Below are 21,550 nucleotides of genomic sequence, written 5' to 3' on the forward strand. Positions count from 1 at the left end.
TTTCAGACTCCACCGTTTTTTTGTTTTATTTTTATTTTCTGCAAATTTTTATTTTTTAATTAACGGAGTGAAGGGGGCGACGGATTCCTCTCTAGGGTCCACTCTCCCCCGAACCATCAACAGGCGAGCACGGCGAGTATACCTCCCCGTACCTCTCCTGCGATGACTGGGGCATGCCTAAGCTACACCAAGGCGACGGTCCCGATCTCCCCCCTGTAAGAGGGCGAGCACATAGAGTATACCTCTTATGTGCATCTCCCGGGTTCATCCGAAAATTAAGCCCTCACCTTGGCGTCACTTAGACCCCACAGTAGCCGTAAGTGCCCTGCGGCAGGCACAGCCATAAGTCCCCTGCGGCAGGCATATCTCAGGACGCAGACGCTCTCCATCCCCCGGCATAGGGAGGATCGATTGAGCTGCAGGCTCCCCTCCTTGGTGAGTACTACCCTTCCTCACTATGCCTGCGTGGGAAGGTGCGGTCCGGGTCCCTGGGGAGAGATACTAGCTGCCAACGGCAGTCATCAGGCACGGTGGCGCGGCCGCCAGTGCATCCCGCCTGCCGGCTCCTTAAATTTAGTCCCCGGCTTCTACTGCCGGACTAAGCCGCAACTTAAAATTCCCGCCCACCGTCAAAGCCCCGCCCACTACTCAGGCGCTTCTCGCTCTGAACGAGAAGTGCCCTGCAAATCTCGGGCGCCATCTTGGGACTCCACTTCTGCAGGAAAAATTCAGCCGAAAACGCTACCTTCCCTCTCTACCTCCCCGGGGACACCAGCACAGGACCGTGGGTAAGCTGCTCCACTCCATAGGGAAAAGCTTAACCCCTTCTCTGCTCCCATAGCCCTGCTATCGCAGTTTAATTGGAGTACAGACGTACACTATGTCTCAATCTAAGGAGGCTAAAAGGGGCAATAAAAAGCACACTGTTTTTTTTACTTCATGTGCCACTTGCAATTCTGCGTTGCCACTGCCCACAATACCCCTTTGTGCCAGAACTGTGACCCGGCCTGTGCACAGCCGCCTTCTGCCGCCACATCCAATGACTCCACAGACCCCGCCAAGCCTAACCCTCCTGAGTGGGCTGCAACCTTGTCACGTTCAATGGATTCATTGGTCAAGGCATTGGACTCTTTCCGGGGGTCCTCCTTAAGCCAGAACTCGCCTCTGTCGGCTACAACGGAATCTGGCAATGTTGCAGGGCCTTCCGACCACAGGGGGCGTACCATACTACGGGACTCTCGGGGTGCCAGAAAAAGAACCCTTCCCTCATCTCCCATCCATTCTCGAGCTTCAGCATCTGTGAGCTCATCTCGCTCCCCCTCCCCCGAGGGTCGCAGCGTACATGACTCAGTATACGAGTTGGAGGAATCTTTAACCCAAGACTCCTCTATCGGTCAGGAGACACTTGACTCCCTTATTGAGGCAGTCAACAGAACACTAATGGTGGACGAGGAATCGGTATCCACTCAGGAACACGTCTCTTAAAAAGACTAAACGCGTTCAAAACATATTTGCTAATTACCCTGAGTTTCAAGACATTGTCCAAAAACACAGGGAACTCCCGGAGAAGCGTTTTACGGGTCAAAAAGCCACGGAAGCTAAATATCCTTTCTCCAAGGATCTGGTGAAGGAGTTGCTTCTCTCTTCTTCTGTGGATCCTGCCGTATCGTGACTCGCATCCAAAACAGTCTTATCCCTGTCCGACGGTTCATCAGTCAAAAATCCTTCTGACCGTCAAATTGACTACCTAGCTCATTCAGTCTTTGAAGCCTCAGGAGCAGCTCTCCTTCCATCTTTTGCCGCTACCTGGGTGGCTAAGGCAATGGTTGCCTGAGCAGAGGTGTTAACCTCTACCGTCCACGACAGTAATCTCCCCCCAGAGGCGGCCAGACTCGCTAACCAGATAGCTCAGTCCGGAGATTTTGTAGTTAACACTTCCATAGATGCGGCTAATTGCGCAGTGGAAGCAGCTGCAAACGCAATTTCCATCAGGAGGGCCTTATGGCTCCGCGATTGGCGAGCAGATTCTGCTTCTAAAGAGTCGCTAACTTCTTTACCTTACCAAGCTGGCCGTTTATTGGGGGAGAAACTAGACCAAATCATTTCTGACGCCACCGGATGGAAGAGTACATTTCTTCCCCAGCAAAAACCTGCCCGGCCTTTTTGGAATCAACAGCAGTTTTGATTCCGGTCCTCTCGTAACAACTCCAGTTGGTCCTCTTCCCCTGGTTCGGGACGGCGGGAAAACAGAAATCCCCAGGTCTCATACAGACCAAATCGTTCCTGGAAACCCACACTGAGACCTTCTGGCCCTAAGCCATCCGCATCCCTTAAACCTTCTACTCAATGACTCGTCGACGTGTGCGGCGGACACCGACAAAGTAGGCGGACGCATTCTTTTGTTTTGTCAAAATTGGCTCTCGGTCGTTCACGATGAGTGGGTCAGAGAGCTCGTGTCTTCCGGATACAAAATCGAGTTTTTTTCCATCGCCATCTCTGGGCTTCTTCCAGTCTTCTCCCCCCAAATCAAGGGCGTCACATCTTCTTCAGGCCATACAGGCGCTTCAAATGGACGGTGTCATTGCTCCTGTCCCTCTAGACCAAAGGTTCAAGGGGTTTTACTCCAACCTTTTCGTGGTCCCAAAGAAGGACAGGACTCTACGGCCCATACTGGACCTCAAACTGCTGAACAAGTTCGTAAGGGTCCGGCACTTCAGGATGGAATCGCTCCGTTCCGTTGTCGCGTCCCTGGAAAAAGGAGAGTTCCTTGCATCCATAGACATCAAGGACGCTTATCTACATATTCCAATTTTTCCCTCTCATCAGCAGTTCCTGCGCTTCGCAGTCCAAGAAGAACACTTCCAGTTTGTGGCCTTGCCTTTCGGACTCGCCACTGCCCCCAGAGTCTTCACGAAGGTCATGGCGGCCATTCTTCACGCTTGGGGAGTGGTAGTTCTGCCTTATCTGGATGACCTATTAATCAAGGGTCCGTCCCATTCTCCCTGCGAGGAGTCTGTAAGTATCACCGTGGATTCTCTTTCTCGCCTGGGTTGAAAAATCAACTTCGAGAAATCATCTCCAGTGCCGGCTCAGCAAATCTGCTTCCTGGGCATGATTTTGGACTCTTCCCACAGGTTAGTCATTTTCCTTCCAGAGAAGGTCTTGTCCTTACATCAGGGAGCGCGCAAGCTCTCCCGCCCAGTCCCTCACACCATTCGCTTTGCAATGCGCATCCTCAGGGAAATGGTTGCGGCGATGGAAGCCGTTCCGTTTGCGCAGTTCCATCTCTGTCCCCTGCAACAGGCGCTGCTGTTAGCCTGGGACAGGAGACCGTTTTCCCTCGACCGTCGTTTTCGCCTGTCTCCACAGGTCAGGCAGACCCTCAGGTGGTGGACGCTACAGTCCTCCCTGAACCAAGGGAAGCCCTTTCTCCCAGTGCACTGGTTAGTGGTGACCACCGATGCCAGTCTTTTGGGCTGGGGCGCAGTTTTCAATCACCACATGGTACAGGGTTGTTGGTCCACAAGAGAGTCACGTCTCCCAATCAATATCTTGGAGATTCGAGCGATCACTCTTGCCTTATGCAACTTTCACCACCTTGTCGCAGGCCATCCTATCAGAATCCAATCCGACAACGCCACAGCCGTGGCGTATATCAACCGGCAAGGGGGAACCCGCAGCAGGGCAGTCATGCTCGAAGTCTCCCACATCCTGCGCTGGGCCGAGACCGATCACTCGCTCATCTCGGCAATCCGCTTACCAGGTGTGGAAAATTGGGAAGCGGACTTACTCAGTCACCAAGGTCTTGCCTCGGGCGAGTGGTCCCTCCATCCGGAAGTCTTCCAGCAGATTTGTCTTCGCTGGGGGACGCCGGATGTGGATCTCATGGCCTCGAGGCTCAACAACCAGGTTCCCCAGTTCATTGCGCGATCCCGCGATCCCTGCTCCATCGGGGCAGATGCTCTGGTCCTGTCGTGGCATCGGTTCCAGCTGCCATGCATATTTCCGCCTCTTCCTCTGCTCCCGAGAGTCATCAAGAAGATCAGGGCAGAGGGGAGACCGGTGATCCTCGCCGTGCCGGACTGGCCGCGCCGAGCATGGTATGCGGAACTCGTCCAAATGGTTGCCGACGTCCCATGGCGGCTTCCAGATCGCATGGATCTTCTCTCACAGGGCCCGATTTACCACCAGAACTCTGGGGCCCTGTCTTTGATGGCGTGGCCGTTGAATCCTGGATTTTAGCCCAAGCCGGATTCTCTCCAGGGGCTTCCTCTACCATGATTCGCGCTAGGAAACCCGTATCCTTGCGCATCTATCATCGCACCTGGCGCATCTTCTTTTCATGGTGCAATTCCCATGGATGTACTCCTCTGGTTTTTTCCATTCCGTCCATTCTGGAGTTTCTCCAATCAGGCTTAGAGTCAGGCCTTGCCCTAAGCTCACTCAAGGGACAAGTGTCCGCATTGTCTGTTCTATTCCAACGAAAGATCGCTTCCAGACTGCCGGTTAAGACGTTCATCCAAGGAGTCTCCTGGGTGGTCCCTCCCTATAGAATGCCTTTGGCTTCATGGGATCTTATCTTGGTTCTCGGAGTTCTTCAGGAGACCCCTTTTGAACCATTGCAGGACATCTCTCTCACCCTCCTTTCTTGGAAGGTGGTCTTTCTCGTCGCGATTACGTCAATCAGGAGCGTTTTTGAGTTGGTGGCTCTCTCTTGCCGGCCCCCTTTCCTGATTTTTCACCCAGACAAGGTGAAAGACAAGACCTAAAGTCGTCTCCTCCTTTCATCTAAATGAGGACATTGTCTTGCCGTCATTCTGTCCGGCACCAATCCATCGTATCGAGAAAGCTCTCCATACTCTGGATGTAGTTAGGGCTCTTCAGTAACATAGTAACATAGTTAGTAAGGCCGAAAAAAGACATTTGTCCATCCAGTTCAGCCTATATTCCATCATAATAAATCCCCAGATCTACGTCCTTCTACAGAACCTAATAATTGTATGATACAATGTTGTTCTGCTCCAGGAAGACATCCAGGCCTCTCTTGAACCCCTCGACTGAGTTCGCCATCACCACCTCCTCAGGCAAGCAATTCCAGATTCTCACTGCCCTAACAGTAAAGAATCCTCTTCTATGTTGGTGGAAAAACCTTCTCTCCTCCAGACGCAAAGAATGCCCCCTTGTGCCCGTCACCTTCCTTGGTATAAACAGATCCTCAGCGAGATATTTGTATTGTCCCCTTATATACTTATACATGGTTATTAGATCGCCCCTCAGTCGTCTTTTTTCTAGACTAAATAATCCTAATTTCGCTAATCTATCTGGGTATTGTAGTTCTCCCATCCCCTTTATTAATTTTGTTGCCCTCCTTTGTACTCTCTCTAGTTCCATTATATCCTTCCTGAGCACCGGTGCCCAAAATTGGACACAGTACTCCATGTGCGGTCTAACTAGGGATTTGTACAGAGGCAGTATAATGCTCTCATCATGTGTATCCAGACCTCTTTTAATGCACCCCATGATCCTGTTTGCCTTGGCAGCTGCTGCCTGGCACTGGCTGCTCCAGGTAAGTTTATCATTAACTAGGATCCCCAAGTCCTTCTCCCTGTCAGATTTACCCAGTGGTTTCCCATTCAGTGTGTAATGGTGATATTGATTCCTTCTTCCCATGTGTATAACCTTACATTTATCATTGTTAAACCTCATCTGCCACCTTTCAGCCCAAGTTTCCAACTTATCCAGATCCATCTGTAGCAGAATACTATCTTCTCTTGTATTAACTGCTTTACATAGTTTTGTATCATCTGCAAATATCGATATTTTACTGTGTAAACCTTCTACCAGATCATTAATGAATATGTTGAAGAGAACAGGTCCCAATACTGACCCCTGCGGTACCCCACTGGTCACAGCGACCCAGTTAGAGACTATACCATTTATAACCACCCTCTGCTTTCTATCACTAAGCCAGTTACTAACCCATTTACACACATTTTCCCCCAGACCAAGCATTCTCATTTTGTGTACCAACCTCTTGTGCGGCACGGTATCAAACGCTTTGGAAAAATCGAGATATACCACGTCCAATGACTCACCGTGGTCCAGCCTATAGCTTACCTCTTCATAAAAACTGATTAGATTGGTTTGACAGGAGCGATTTCTCATAAACCCATGCTGATATGGAGTTAAACAGTTATTCTCATTGAGATAATCCAGAATAACATCCCTCAGAAACCCTTCAAATATTTTACCAACAATAGAGGTTAGACTTACTGGCCTATAATTTCCAGGTTCACTTTTAGAGCCCTTTTTGAATATTGGCACCACATTTGCTATGCGCCAGTCCTGCGGAACAGACCCTGTCGCTATAGAGTCCCTAAAAATAAGAAATAATGGTTTATCTATTACATTACTTAGTTCTCTTAGTACTCGTGGGTGTATGCCATCCGGACCCGGAGATTTATCTATTTTAATCTTATTTAGCCGGTTTCGCACCTCTTCTTGGGTAAGATTGGTGACCCTTAATATAGGGTTTTCATTGTTTCTTGGGATTTCACCTAGCATTTCATTTTCCACCGTGAATACCGTGGAGAAGAAGGTGTTTAATATGTTAGCTTTTTCCTCGTCATCTACAACCATTCTTTCCTCACTATTTTTTAAGGGGCGTACATTTTCAGTTTTTATTCTTTTACTATTGATATAGTTGAAGAACAGTTTGGGATTAGTTTTACTCTCCTTAGCAATGTGCTTCTCTGTTTCCTTTTTGGCAGCTTTAATTAGTTTTTTAGATAAAGTATTTTTCTCCCTATAGTTTTTTAGAGCTTCAATGGTGCCATCCTGCTTTAGTAGTGCAAATGTTTTCTTTTTACTGTTAATTGCCTGTCTTACTTCTTTGTTTAGCCACATTGGGTTTTTCCTATTTCTAGTCCTTTTATTCCCACAAGGTATAAACCGCTTACACTGCCTATTTAGGATGTTCTTAAACATTTCCCATTTATTATCTGTATTCTTATTTCTGAGGATATTGTCCCAGTCTACCAGATTAAGGGCATCTCTAAGCTGGTCAAACTTTGCCTTCCTAAAGTTCAGTGTTTTTGTGACTCCCTGACAAGTCCCCCTAGTGAAAGACAGGTGAAACTGTACAATATTGTGGTCGCTATTTCCTAGATGCCCAACCACCTGCAGATTTGTTATTCTGTCAGGTCTATTAGATAGTATTAGGTCTAAAAGTGCTCCTCCTCTGGTTGGATTCTGCACCAATTGTGAAAGATAATTTTTCTTGGTTATTAGCAGAAACCTATTGCCTTTATGGGTTTCACAGGTTTCTGTTTCCCAGTTAATATCCGGGTAGTTAAAGTCCCCCATAACCAGGACCTCATTATGGGTTGCAGCTTCATCTATCTGCTTTAGAAGTAGACTTTCCATGGTTTCTGTTATATTTGGGGGTTTGTAACAGACCCCAATGAGAATTTTGTTACCATTTTTCCCTCCATGAATTTCGACCCATATGGACTCGACATCCTCATTTCCTTCGCTAATATCCTCCCTTAAAGTGGACTTTAGACAAGACTTTACATAGAGACAAACCCCTCCTCCTCTCCGATTTTTACGATCCTTTCTAAACAGACTGTAACCCTGTAAGTTAACTGCCCAGTCATATCTTTCATCTAACCATGTCTCGGTTATTCCCACTATGTCAAAGTTACCTGTAGATATTTCTGCTTCTAGTTCTTCCATCTTGTTTGTCAGGCTTCTGGCGTTTGCGAGCATGCAGTTTAGAGGATTTTGTTTTGTTCCAATCTCCTCGCTGTGGATTGTTTTAGAAATGTTCTTACCTCCCTTCTGAGTATGTTTTCCTGGGTCTTCTTTGTTCAAGTCTAATGTTTTTCTTCCCGTCCCCTCTTCTTCTAGTTTAACGCCCTCCTGATGAGTGTAGCGAGTCTTCTGGCGAATGTGTGTTTCCCAGGTTTGTTGAGGTGTAGTCCGTCTCTGGCGAGGAGTCCATCGTACAAGTAATTCACACCGTGGTCCAGGAATCCGAATCCTTGTTGTCTGCACCATCGTCTTAGCCAGTTGTTTGCATCAAGGATCCTGTTCCATCTCCTGGTGCCATGCCCGTCTACTGGAAGGATAGAAGAAAAAACTACCTGTGCATCCAGTTCCTTTACTTTCTTCCCCAACTCTTCAAAGTCCTTGCAGATTGTCGGTAGGTCCTTCCTTGCCGTGTCATTGGTGCCAACATGTATCAGAAGAAATGGGTGGACGTCCTTGGAGCTGAAGAGCTTTGGTATCCTATCGGTCACATCCTTGATCATCACACCTGGAAGGCAGCATACTTCTCTTGCAGTTATGTCCGGTCTGCAGATGGCTGCTTCTGTGCCTCTCAGTAGTGAGTCTCCCACCACCACCACTCTTTGTTGCTTCTTGGCTGTACTTTTTGCTGTCACTTGTTGCTGTGTGCCCTTTTCTTTTTTGCTTGCTGGTATTGCTTCATCCTTAGGTGTGCCATCTTCATCCTCTACAAAGATTTGATATCGGTTCTTCAGTTGTGTGGTTGGTGATTTCTCCATGGTCTTCTTGCTTCTTTTGGTCACATGCTTCCACTCATCTGCTTTTGGAGGTTCTCTGAAACTTTTTTCACCTTCTGTGACCAGTAGAGATGCTTCTGTTCTGTCTAGAAAGTCTTCATTCTCTTTGATGAGTTTCAAAGTTGCTATTCTTTCTTCCAGACCCCGCACCTTTTCTTCTAAAAGGGCCACTAGTCTACACTTCTGACAGGTGAAATTTGATTCTTCTTCTGGTTGATCTGTGAACATGTAGCACATGCTGCAGCTCACCATGTAGGTTGTCACATCTGCCATGTTGCTCCTAGATCCTGCTGACTTGCTGTGTGTTTTCCTTCTTGTGTAATCTACTCAGCCAAGCTCTCTTGCAATAATGTCCTACAGGCAAAAATTCGCGCGCCATAAGGTGCGCGGTTTGGTGATGCTTTCCAAGCAGCTGGTCCCGGCTGTACCCAACGATCTTCTAGCTTAGGGAGACTCCTTGCTTTTCCCAGAAGGCTCCTGGAATATGCAAATTAGCCTCCTCTAGCTTGAATCCCTGGTTTGGTGATGCTTTCCAAGCAGCTGGTCCCGGCTGTACCCAACGATCTTCTAGCTTAGGGAGACTCCTTGCTTTTCCCAGAAGGCTCCTGGAATATGCAAATTAGCCTCCTCTAGCTTGAATCCCTGGTTTGGTGATGTTTTCCAAGCAGCTGGTCCCGGCTGTACCCAACGATCTTCTAGCTTAGGGAGACTCCTTGCTTTTCCCAGAAGGCTCCTGGAATATGCAAATTAGCCTCCTCTAGCTTGAATCCCTGGTTTGGTGATGCTTTCCAAGCAGCTGGTCCCGCCTGTACCCAACGATCTTCTTCGGCGGTACATATCTCGCACGGCTTCCTTCCGTAAGTCGGATGTCCTGTTCGTGCTTCCGGAGGGACATAGGAAAGGTCTACCCGCCTTAATGGCCACTCTAGCCAAGTGGATTCGCTCCACTATCCAGAAATCCTACTGCGTCTGGAACACCCCTGTCCCAGCAGGGGTTACGGCGCATTCAACTCGGTCGGTTGGTGCATCTTGGGCCATTCGGCACCAGGCATCAGCACAACAGCTTTGCAAAGCTGCAACTTGGTCCAGTCTGCATACCTTCATGAAGCACCATCAGGTTCATACTCAGGCTTCGGCAGATGCTGCCCTTGGCAGGTGCATTCTGCAGACAGCGGTACCTCAGTAAGTCGGTGGTACATGGGGTTTTAGCAGTGCAATTGCTCCCCACCCAGGGACTGCTTTAGGACGTCCCATGGTCCTGTGTCCCCCAATGAGGTGTAAGAGAAAAGGAGATTTTTGTGTACTCACCGTAAAATCTTTTTCTCCAAGCCAATCATTGGGGGACACAGCACCCACCCTGTTAACGTATTGGCTGTTTGTTGTTGTATTTTGTTCCTCAGTTTTTGACATAGTTTACTTGTCTTGGTTTTCTTATACCCCTATTGCTTTACTACCGAATTGAGTCGTTACTGGCCAGTCAAGGGGTGTATACTGCAGAGGAGGAGTTAACTCTTTGTGTTTACTTAGTGTCCTCCTAGTGGCAAGCAGCATAACACCCATGGACATAACACCCATGATTGGCTCGGAGAAAAAGATTTTACGGTGAGTACACAAAAATCTCCTTTTCCAAGGGGGGCAAATATTCAGATCGAGAAGCTGCTGTCCTAGTGGTGAACAACCCCATTACCCTTCAGATTAACCCCATATCTACAGATTAGTTGTAACCAAAATCACTGTAGGCAAAGTTTTGGGTTCCTGGTATTTTTTTTTCTAAACAGCAGCATGCATTTGTCTCAGTATTTCTTCTAGCCATTGACTTCATATGAATTTAAAAAGTCTGAAAAAAGGATCAGTAGTGTTTCTTCTCTTGTAGAACGATGTCCCACTCAAAGGTGACGTTACCCCCATATCCAGTACAGATTGGCTCAGTTAAACACTGTTCCCCTGAAAAACATCTCCAAGAATATGTACAATGCGGAAACTATGATAAAGTGAAGAAAATGCTAAAAAAAGGTAAGGACATTGCTGATGTAATAGTGTGCTGATCGAAAATTGTTATTTGGGGGAAAGGGAATTGGTGTAACCGTAAGGCCCCATTCAGACATGCAGGTTTCTCTTACACGATGTAGCTATGTCTTTCACAGACAGCGGGAGACATGTCAGGAACTCCAGTGCCAGCTATTGGGGTTAGCAATCCTAAAAAGTTAATATTGAGGGTTTTGTCACAAAACTTAGGATATGAAGCCAAACTTGACTGTCCATTTGCAGACATGTTTCGGGGTGTTTGCTCCTCATCTTATCCTAAAGGTACCGTGACATTTAGCGACGCTGCAGCGATCTAGACAACGATGCCGATCGCTGCAGCGTCGCTGTGTGGTCACTGGAGAGCTGTCACATAGACAGCTCTCCAGCGACCAACGATGCCGAAGTCCCCAGGTAACCAGGGTAAACATCGGGTTACTAAGGGCAGGGCCGCGCTTAGTAACCCGATGTTTACCTTGGTTACCAGTGTAAATGTAAAAAAAACAAAAGCACTACATACTTACATTCTGGTGTCTGTCGCGTCCCCCGCCTTCAGCTTCCCTGCACTGTGTCAGCGCCGGCTGTAAAGCACAGCGGTGACGTCACCGCTGTGCTCTGCTTTACGGCCGGCCGGCGCTGACACAGTGCAGGGTAGCAGAAGGCGGGGGACGCGACAGACACCAGAATGTAAGTATGTAGTGTTTTTTTTTTTTTACATTTATACTGGTAACCAGGGTAAACATCGGGTTACTAAGCGGCCCTGTGCTTAGTAACCCGATATTTACCCTGGTTACCAGTGAAGACATCGCTGAATCGGCGTCACACACGCCGATTCAGCGATGTCTGCGGGAGATCCAGCGACGAAATAAAGTTCTGGCCTTTCTGCTCTGACCAACGATGTCACAGCAGGATCCTGATCGCTGCTGCGTGTCAAACACAACGAGATCGCTATCCAGGACGCTGCAACGTCACGGATCGCTAGCGATATCGTTGTTCAGTGTGAAGGTACCTTAAGTCGTGACAAGGCCCTTTAACGGGTCGATATTGACTTTTAGGATTGCCAATTCCAATAGGGGGCACTAGAGTTTCAGTCCTCCTTCACTTTGAAGAGGCTATTTTCATATTTAAAGTGAACCTGACAGCAGATATATACGGGCAGCATGCATCAGACAGTGGATGCACAATTTCAGCCCTTTATGTTTAACTCTGAAATGTTGTGGTGTATAAGAGAAAAAACATAGTGCAGACCAGGCCACACAGGACACTAGTCTCCCTATGTGCACATATAGGGCGAGACCTATTACTCAGGCACAGCGGACTGGGAAAAGCTGCCGAGGATCCACCTCTCTGACTAGTCTCCCATGTGGCTGTGTCCCCAGGGACTAGTAAACTATGTTTGAAAAACATATATGGCTAAAATTGTGCAACAGCAGTCTGGTACGTGCTGCCCTTGGATCAAACAGCATGTTTCAGCTGTCATATTCCATTTAAATTCCCAGATGAACAGTACATGGCCTATAAGTCTCTTTTCACAGACTTTTCCACAAGCAGAAATGTTACCTCTTGGAGTCCCTGTCAAAAGCTTCTCACCTGCTTACACTATTGAAAGACAAAAATCCTGAAACATATGGCTGTAAATGGAGTTTCTGTCTTGCCTTCCTATCCAAAGTCGTATTGCAAGGCTTGTTAAAGGTTGGATGTTGACTGTTAGGATAGATACAGTTAATAGGTGGCACTAGAGTTCTAGTCCTCTTCTCTGAAGGGCATTACATGGCGAATAACTCTTAAGCCCACTTGGCACTCTCCGCAAGGAGAAACTTTACCTTTCACCTTTCAGACTCCATTTCTCAGATAGGCCATGTACCCATTAGTCTGCATTCACTCATCCATTTGTTATGGCCTGCGGGTCTCCTGACCTGAACTCGGCAGCCTCATAGGCATATGCAAGCCTGTCAAGTTTGGGTCAGAAGACCAACAGAGAGTCCATGCATTATGGTCCATGGATGTGTGACCAGCATTGTAGTCATGTCCATGGGCTTTTGTGGGCCTAGTGTCTGTAAAAAATGTAAGATGGATCAAATTTTCCAATGCAAGATTATGGATCCATGCAAAAAGGAATTTAGTGATTGCTTGATAGGATAATGCATTATTTCTCACATGTTTTTGTGGCTGTAGCTGTAATTTTATTTGCAGAAATTGTATTTTCTGCTCATTAGGCCGGGGTCACACTTGCGAGTGCAATGCGAGAAACACGCGCATCAATGCCCGGCACTGCCACCGGCACTCAGGATCGGAGTTTGCGGCTGCATGTATTTCAATGTAGCTGGTCCCGAGTGTCAGCGGCAGTGCCGGGTATTGATGCGCGAGTTTCTCGCATTGCACTCGCAAGTGTGCCCCTGGCGCCTAATAATGATTTTTGGGTGGAATTGAAATAAAAACACAGCTTTTTGGGATTCATTTTAATGGCGTTTACCACGTGGTGTAAATGACTTGATAACATTATGCTATGGGTTCTTGCGATTCTAATACATTTGTCTGTGTTTTTGTTGTGTTTTACTTCTTTTCCATAGTTAGACTTTTGCATGCAGACTTTGTTTTGCAGGATGACTAGTCACGGGTGCCTTTCTATGGCACAAAAACTGCTACAACAGCCATAATGGAGGCAACAATTGCAATTTCATAATATATTATTTATTTTTTTTTCCTACCAATTAAAAAATGTTACAATTTTACTGCGACAACAATAACAAAACCGCTCTGCGGCCTAAAGGTGTGCCAGGTGGCCTTTTAGCTCCTTCTCTAAGGCAGGCTCCGGTAGACTTGAGTGTCTTTATAGGGTCCACATCTGCCATGGCAATTGATCAGTATAAAGCCCCTACATCTGTAAGACAAGTTTAAATCTGAGGTCAGCATTGACTCTGCCATCTGAGGCGTAAATGGCCAGGATCAGAGTCACCGCTGCAAAAGAAAACAAAAACACGATTCAACAGAATGCAAACACCTGGCGTGAAGAGGTCCTCACTATGTTCACACTCATTGGGTTCATTAAATAAGTTATTAGGATCAGATGAACGTGGTAGAATTGATTTATTATTATCATTTAATTAAGTAATTCTTAAATTGTTAAAGGGAACCTGTCACCTGAATTTGGCGGGACTGGTTTTGGGTCATATGGGCGGAGTTTTCGGGTGTTTGATTCACCCTTTCCTTACCCGCTGGCTGCATGCTGGCTGCAATATTGGATTGAAGTTCATTCTCCGTCCTCCATAGTACATGCCTGCACAAGGCAAGATTGCTTTGCGCAGGCGTGTACTATGGAGGACAGAGAATGAACTTCAATCCAATATTGCAGCCAGCATGCAGCCAGCGGGTAAGGAAAGGGTGAATCAAACACCTGAAAACTCCGCCCATATGACCCAAAACCAGTCCCGCCAAATTCAGGTGACAGAGTCCCTTTAATAGTTTGGTAAAATATTTACTGGTAAACTATGGGTTTCTTTTTCCTAAAATACATTGTATCTGAACTGTAGTTAAGGGAATGAGCTCACTATAGTAATCAATACTCTGTAATGGCTAGTGGACTTTGGTGCACCCTTGGTGTGGCCAAGAATTTGGTGCACTGTTTTTTGCCTCTTCATCTTCTGAGTGACAGTCCTCGCTTCCCAGACCGACCACTGTCTGAATGGCGCTGACATGAGCAGTCGCGCACGTTCTCCTCTTTGCCTTGTTTCTTCTGACTCTGCTCTCTACACTAATACCCCGGGAACTGCAGCAAGCGGGAGTCAATGAGAACGTGTGCGGCCACTAACACCCCGGCGGCATTCGGACGGTGCTCACTAGGAACACTGTTAATGAACAACATATAAAGGACCCCTGTATGCAACGGAGGAGGCGTAATGGTGCTTCAAACTTTGACGGACCCCCTTTACCAAGCTGAGTCTTTGCAGTGTTTTTTTGGCACTAAGTGTACGAGGCCGGCGTCACACTAGCGAGTTTTACGGACGTATGAGCGCATAAAATACGTCCGTAAAACACGCATTACACACGGCCCAATGATTCTCAATGGGTCAGGTCCTATCAGCCGTATATTACGCATCCGTATTATACGGCTTTCTACGGCCGTACAAAATCGCAGCATGCTGCGTTTGTCACCATATTGCGCAAATAATACGCCAATGAAAGTCTATGGGGGGGAGAAAAATACGGATTACACACGGACCAGCAGTGTGACTTGCGAGAAATACGCAGCGGTGTTAGAGAGAAAAGCCGGCAATTCAGTGCGGTGTACAGTAAAATCACACTGACAGCTTACAATAGAATAGGTAGAATAAATGTGTACACATAGAATAGGTATATATATATATATATATACATATATATATATATATGTCAGTGAGACACATATATGTATATATATTAATATTTCATACAGCGCTAGATAGCTTAAAAGCCGGTAATTCAATTGCCGACTTTTGCTATCTCCTTCCTAAACCCGACATGATATGAGACATGGTTTACATACAGTAAACCATCTCATATCCCCATTTTTTTTGCATATTCCACACTACTGTTAGTAGTGTGTATGTGCAAAATTTGTGCGCTCTAGCTATTAAATTTAAGGGTTAAATGGCAGAAAAAATTGGCTCCCGCGCAATTTTCTCTGCCAGAGTAGTAAAGCCAGTGACTGAGCGCAGATATTAATAGCCTGGAGAGGGTCCACGGTTATTGGCCCCCCCTGGCTAAAAACATGTGCCCCCAGCCACCCCAGAAAAGGCACATCTGGAAGATGCGCCTATTCTGGCACTTGGCCACTCTCTTCCCATTCCCGTGTAGCTGTGGGATATGGGGTAATGAAGGGTTAATGTCACCTTGCTATTGTAAGGTGACATTAAGCCAGATTAATAATGGAGAGGCGTCAATTATGACACCTATCCATTATTAATCCAATTGTATGAAATGGTTAAAAAAACACACAGATTATTACAAAGTCTTTTAATGAAATAAAAACACAGGTTGTTGGAATATTTTATTATCCTGGTAATCCACCTGAAGACCCTCGCTCTGTAACAAAGGAAAAATAAAAAAACAACAATATCTCATGGGAAAAAAATCAGAAAAGTTCCCAGGCTCGAGTTCATATAAGGACAACCAGCAGAGGGCGCATCACCACGACTGAAGGTAACTACAGGTTATTGACCTACTTTACATTAATTCGCTTGGGTTTTACAGCCAGGCGCACAGCTGCATTAGCAGAGCTTCTGCCTGTAAAATTTTTTAACCCCTTCAGATGGATTTACATCGTGGGACGTGACAGATCATCGGAAGGTATGAGATATTGTTGTTTTTTTTATTTTTCCTTTGTTACAGAGCGAGGGTTTTCAGGTGGATTACCAGGATAATAAAATATTCCAACAACCTGTGTTTTTATTTCATTAATAGACTTTGTAATAATGTGTGTGTTTTTTTTAACCATTTCATACAATTGGATTAATAATGGATAGGTGTCATAATTGACGCCTCTCCATTATTAATCTGGCTTATTGTCACCCTACAATAGCAAGGTGACATTAACCCTTCATTACCCCATATCCCACCGCTACACGGGAATGGGAAGACAGTGGCCAAGTGCCAGAATAGGCGCATCTTCCAGATGTTCCTTTTCTGGGGTGGCTGGGGGCAGATGTTTTTAGCCAGGGGGGGGGGGGGGCAATAACCGTGGACCCTCTCCAGGCTATTAATATCTGCCCTCAGTCACTGGCTTTACTACTCTGGCGGAGAAAATTGCGTGGGAGCCCACACCAATTTTTTCCGCCATTTAACCCTTACATTTAATAGCTAGAGCGCCCAAATTTTGCACATACACACTACTAACATTAGTAAACCATGTCTCATATCATGTCGGGTTTAGGAAGGAAATAGCAAAAGCCGGTAATTGAATTACCGGCTTTTCACATATCTTGCGCTGAATTAAATATAAATACAGTATGTATATATATATACAAACATTTGAGCCCATAAATCCATTAGATGTCGGTTTTGCAAGCCTGCGAGAAAATCTCGCAGTACGGATGCCATGCGCAAAATACGCTGACACACCCTGCCTACGGATGACATACGGATCACTATTTTGGGAACATTTCTGCGTATTACGGCCGTAAAATACGGACCGTATTGTCTTACGCCGAGTGTGACGCCGGCCTAAATCGCAGCTATTTGGTGAGGCTCACGGGTGATTTATCTACAGTATATGGTAATACAGTTAGATTTATGAACCAAAAGTACCACAAAATATGTCTCATGTGCGCTACATATTTTCTTTGTTTTTGCAGTTTTCATTACTTTCAGTGGGTAAAAGAAAACTGCAGTGCTCAAAATCAGTCAGGGAAAAACATACTGTGTGCATCAGAAAATCTGACTCATTGCTTTTCCGGGTTCTATAAAATAAAGCTTCTTTTCAGCACAAATAAAAACACCAAAAATGATCCTGCAAAATGCAGTGTGTGAATAGCCCCTTATTAGTATGGATGATTAATATGAGATTGGTGCAGATCTGACATCTCCGCTGCCCTCAGTACCAGCAATGGCTGAATGTATCAGTGCTGGCACCTCTGCCATGTACAGTGTATGGGCACCATTTGCCAGCTCAGCACTGACACTGCACATTCACTTATGCTAATTTAGTTAAGAGAGCAGATGCATTATGGGTGTGATGGTTTCCAGCTCGTACACAAGTATAGAAGCTTCTAGTTACTCTGCAGTCAGGTCTCTGATCCCCCACAATGTATCACAATGTATCACGTCTCACAGGGTCATCATGTGTCACCTCGTGTGATGTCTCCCTAATGTTACACGCAGGGTCCTATCCCCCGGAGGGGCATCACGGCCAGGGAGAGGTTAAGACTATACTTTCAGGAATCATTTCTATAGTGTGTAACTTGAGAAATGTGCTCTAAAGTGTCCAAACTTCCCAACCACGAGGAGGAGCTGTAGTGATCTTTCCCGAGCGTGAAGTGAGCTCTCAGTTCTGCTTCATTGCAGGGGCTGATTGCTGGTGATGATCGTTCTCCTTCTCTGTTACAGGGAGGGCGGAGGGGGAGATCACAAGCTGAGTGGTTGGGTTAAATTTTTATGAATGTAATAAAAAAGATCAAAAAATTCTTCTATTATTGAGTTTATTTTTAATTGTTTAACTTAACAAAATATTAAATTGCTTTTTTATTACTTAACTATCTTAAGCCCCCCAAAATAAATCTTTACAAAATATAATTAAAAATTGCTAAATAAACTGATATGTATGGCACTATGTCAATCCGTAATAGGCATCAGTCCAGCTTGGGCTCTGCGAGCTGCTACAGAACTCTTAAGGAATGTGCTGGAATGGCTGCGCCTTGGATGCAGCAGATACCCCACTCCGCCCAAAGCCCTGCCCCCTTTTTAGCGCGCAGTGATTCCAGATGTGTATCCTATTACTGTGGTATTTATCTTGCGGAGACGGAGAGTCTCCGCAAGATAAATAGAAATGCTGTGGACTATAAAGACGAGCCGCGTGTCCGGATACGCAGGAAGACGGAGGTGGCCGTGCGCACATAGTGGAGACGGGATTTCATAAAATCCTCTCCACTATGCTGTAACACTTGGACGATGCGGCTGTATGCAGCATCCAATCCGCAGCAAATCTTGATGTAATCCGGCAGGTGGAAGCATACCCTTAGGTCTACTACCCAGGGACAGCTCTGTAAGCCTTACTACCCAGGGATAGCTCTCTTAACCCTACCACCCAGAGACAACTCTCTTAGCCTTACTACCCAGGGACAGCTCTGTAAGCCTTACTACCCAGGGATAGCTCTCTTAACCCTACCACCCAGAGACAGCTCTCTTAGCCTTACTACCCAGGGACAGCTCTGTAAGCCTTACTACCTAGGGATAGCTCTCTTAGCCTTACTACCCAGTGACAGCTCTCTTAGCCTTACTACCCAGGGACAGCTCTCTTAGCCCTACTACCCAGTGACAGCTCTATTAGCCTTACTACCCAGGGATAGCTCTCTTAGCCCTACTACCCAGGGACAGCTCTCTTAGCCTTACTACCCAGGGACAGCTCTCTTAGCCTTACTACCCAGGGACAGCTATCTCAGCCTTACTACCCAGGGACAGCTCTCTTAGCCCTACCACCCAGGGACAGTTCTCTTAGCCTTACCACCCAGGGACACCTCTCTTAGGCTTACCACCCAGAGACAGCTCTCTTAGCCTTACCACTCAGGGACAGCTCTCTTATCCTTACTACCCAGGGACAGCTCTCTTATCCCTACTACCCAGGGACAGCTCTGTTATCCCTTCTACCCAGGGACAGCTCTCTTAGCCCTTCTACCCAGGGACAGCTCTCTTCTAGCCCTTGGCCAGTCTGTGCATTGCAGTCCTTGCTCGTACCATCTCTGTATGAGCACTTACAATTAAAAGCTGTCGTTTGAAAGCAATCATAATGCTGATGTGGCCGAAAATGAGACTGACATCCCTGATAAGTATTTGAAGGTGATCACATATATATATTCATTAGTGGTTACCACCCAAATTTGAACAACCAGTGAAAACGGCTCCTTATTAATTAGACTAATTCACACAATAGTCATTGCTGCCTGTGCAGCGTTATCTGGTGGGCACGGTTGGTAGAGTGTAAGCCCACAAGAGCAGGGCCCTCTCCTCTCTATACCACTCTGCTGTCTTTGTTAGTTTCATGACTGTCCTTGATATCTGTATTCGGTATGTAACCCCTTCTCATGTACAGCATCATGGAATCAATGGTGCTCTAATAATGATGGTAATAATAATAGAGTATGGGTCCATGGTCACCCAAGGCCACATAGAAAAGGCATAAGGGCTCATTTCCACTTGCGAGAAAAACGGACGAGTGCAATCCGATAAAAAATCGGATTGCAATCGGACCAATGTTATTCAATGGGTGACATCTCATCTGCAATTTTTTCTCAGCTGAAATCGGACTGAGAAAAAAATTGCAGCATGCTGCGTATTGCTCCGATTCTCGGACGAGACTTGCCAATGTAAGTCAATGGGTGTGAGAAAAAAATCGCACACCACTCGGACCATGCGAGTGCTGTCCGATTTTTACGCACCGGTGTCCTTTGAAAAGCCGGCAATTCAGCACGGGGTACAGTAAAATCACACTGACAGATTTGAATAGAATAGATATATACACATAGAATAGGTATATATACATATATATGTCAGTGAGACACCTATATATATATATAATATATATATATATTCATATTTAATGCAGTGCTAGATAGCAGAAACGCCGGTAATTCAATTGCCGAATTTTGCTATCTCCTTCACAAACCCGACTGGATATGACACATGGTTTACATACAGTAAACCATTTCATATCCCTTGTTTTTTTACATATTCCTCACTACTAATATAAGAAGTGTCTTTGTGTAAAATTTGGTGGCTCTAGCTGTTAAAATATAGGGTTAAATCACGGAAAAAGTGGCGAGGGCTCCCGCGCAATTTTCTCCGCCAGAGTGGTAAAGCCAGTGACTGAGGGCAGATATAATTAGCCTAGAGAGGGACCATGGTTATGGGACCCTGACCGATGTCCCCTGACCGATGTCCCCTGACCGATGTCCTCTGACCGACCCTGTACATCCATCCTATGTGTCATGCAGAGCTGTGGAGAGCAGGAAATGTGGGCGGGGGAAGGGCGGCAAGTGCAGGCAGTCACCTGATCAGTGCAGGGGGAATGGGCGGAGCTACAGAGGGGGCGTTGTCTCCCACTGGCTGCTTGAGTTCACTTATGCTAATTTAGGTAAGAGAGCAGATGCATTATGGGTGTGATGGTTTCCAGCTCGTACACAAGTATAGAAGCTTCTAGTTACTCTGCAGTCAGGTCTCTGATCCCCCACAATGTATCACAATGTATCACGGCTCACAGAGTCATCATGTGTCACCTCGTGTGATGTCTCCCTAATGTTACACGCAGGGTCCTATCCCCCGGAGGGGCATCACGGCCAGGAAGAGGTTAAGACTATACTTTCAGGGATCATTTCTATAGTGTGTAACTTGAGAAATGTGCTCTAAAGTGCCCAAACTTCCCAACCACGAGGAGGAGCTGTAGTGATCTCTCCTGAGCGTGAAGTGAGCTCTCAGTTCTGCTTCATTGCAGGGGCTGATTGCTGGTGATGATTGTTCTTCTTCTCTGTTACAGGGAGGGCGGAGGGGGAGATCACAAGCTGAGCGGTTTGGTTATTGTTTTAAAGTAAAAACAGGCTTGGGGGTATAAAGCCTATCATTATGCATAGGGTATTATGGGAAAGCCTTAAGGTACCGTCGCACTAGACGATATCGCTAGCGATCCGTGACGTTGCAGCGTCCTGGCTAGCGATATCGTCCAGTGTGACAGGCAGCAGCGATCAGGCCCCTGCTGTGATATCGCTGGTCGGGGAAGAAAGTCCAGAACTTTGTTTCGTCGCTGGATCTCCCGCTGACATCACTGAATCGGCGTGTGTGACGCCGATTCAGCGATGTCTTCGCTGGTAACCAGGGTAAACATCGGGTTACTAAGCGCAGGGCCGCGCTTTGTAACCCGATGTTTACCCTGGTTACCATCGTTAAAGTAAAAAAAACAACCACTACATACTTACCTACCGCTGTCTGTCCCCGGCGCTCTGCTTCTCTGCTCCCGGTGCTGTGCTTCTCTGCTCTGGCTGTGAGCGCCGGGCAGCCGGAAAGCAGAGCGGTGACGTCACCGCTCTGCTTTCCGGCCGCTGTGCTCACAGCCAGAGCAGAGAAGCACAGCGCCGGGAGCAGAGAAGCAGAGCGCCGGGGACAGACAGCGGTAGGTAAGTATGTAGTGGTTGTTTTTTTTACTTTAACGATGGTAACCAGGGTAAACATCGGGTTACTAAGCGCGGCCCTGCGCTTAGTAA

General features: G+C 46.6%; 2 non-coding genes across 2 annotated transcripts; both read left to right on the forward strand.

Annotated features, from left to right (window-relative positions):
* Positions 1-17,506: 17,506 nt before the first annotated feature.
* LOC138673335 (small nucleolar RNA U3) lies at positions 17,507-17,724 on the forward strand. The gene has a single exon (XR_011319972.1). It is a non-coding gene; the product is annotated as a small nucleolar RNA U3 (small nucleolar RNA).
* Positions 17,725-20,645: 2,921 nt separating this feature from the next.
* LOC138673349 (small nucleolar RNA U3) lies at positions 20,646-20,863 on the forward strand. Its single transcript, XR_011319986.1, has one exon. It is a non-coding gene; the product is annotated as a small nucleolar RNA U3 (small nucleolar RNA).
* Positions 20,864-21,550: the final 687 nt, after the last annotated feature.

This window comes from Ranitomeya imitator, chromosome 3 (genome assembly GCF_032444005.1).
Source record: "Ranitomeya imitator isolate aRanImi1 chromosome 3, aRanImi1.pri, whole genome shotgun sequence".
NCBI classification, from domain to species: domain Eukaryota; kingdom Metazoa; phylum Chordata; class Amphibia; order Anura; family Dendrobatidae; genus Ranitomeya; species Ranitomeya imitator.